The sequence below is a fragment of the Camelus bactrianus genome, unplaced genomic scaffold (assembly GCF_048773025.1).
Source record: "Camelus bactrianus isolate YW-2024 breed Bactrian camel unplaced genomic scaffold, ASM4877302v1 HiC_scaffold_10, whole genome shotgun sequence".
In the NCBI taxonomy this organism is placed as follows: Eukaryota; Metazoa; Chordata; class Mammalia; order Artiodactyla; family Camelidae; genus Camelus; species Camelus bactrianus.
The window spans coordinates 80,001-80,661 of record NW_027413875.1 but is presented as its reverse complement, the minus strand read 5'-3'; positions in this window follow the sequence as shown (position 1 = coordinate 80,661).

Sequence of the window (661 nt, the reverse complement as noted above, 5' to 3'; positions counted from 1 at the left end):
TTTAGCCTGCTGCGCGCGAGTCCCGGCGGCGAGCGGGGCCGGGGTGTGGGAGGAACCGCCGAGGGTTGGCTGAGGCCGGCCGGCGTCCTGGGCGTCGCGGGGCCGCCCCCACGTGTGGGGGTGGTGGGATCCCGCGGTGGTTTCCCCGGCGGCCCGGTCGTGTCTCGAGATTTCCCCTTCCCTGGGTTGGTGCCCGCCCGCACCCACGACCCCTGCCGGCCGTCGCTCTTGCGCGCGAGCGGCCCCTCCTCGTCGCCGCCGCCGGCCCTCCCCTGCCCTGCCAGGACCGATGGCCGCCCGCGCCGAGCCTTTCCCCCGCCGACCCCCCCCCCGTCCTGGGACCAGAACGTGGCCTCACCGCGTTGTGGGGTGCTGTCCCTCCCCTGGAGGCGGCCCCGGGTGAAGCGTCGTCGGACCCGACGGGGGGAGGTGGGGTGCTTCGGCACGGCGCGAACGTTTGTTTGGGTGCGCGTCGGGGCGGGGCGGGGCAGCGCCGGCCCGTGCGGCGGGAGAGCCTTGCGGTGGGCCGTCCTGAGGCCCTGCGGTGTCGGGCGAGGGTGGCCGTTGGGCCCCCGTGAGGGTGCCGAGGAGAGGGCCAGTCGGCGCGCCTTGGGTGCCGCGGGGCCGCCCCTGTGCCGGAGGGCCCGTGGCGGTGAGACCC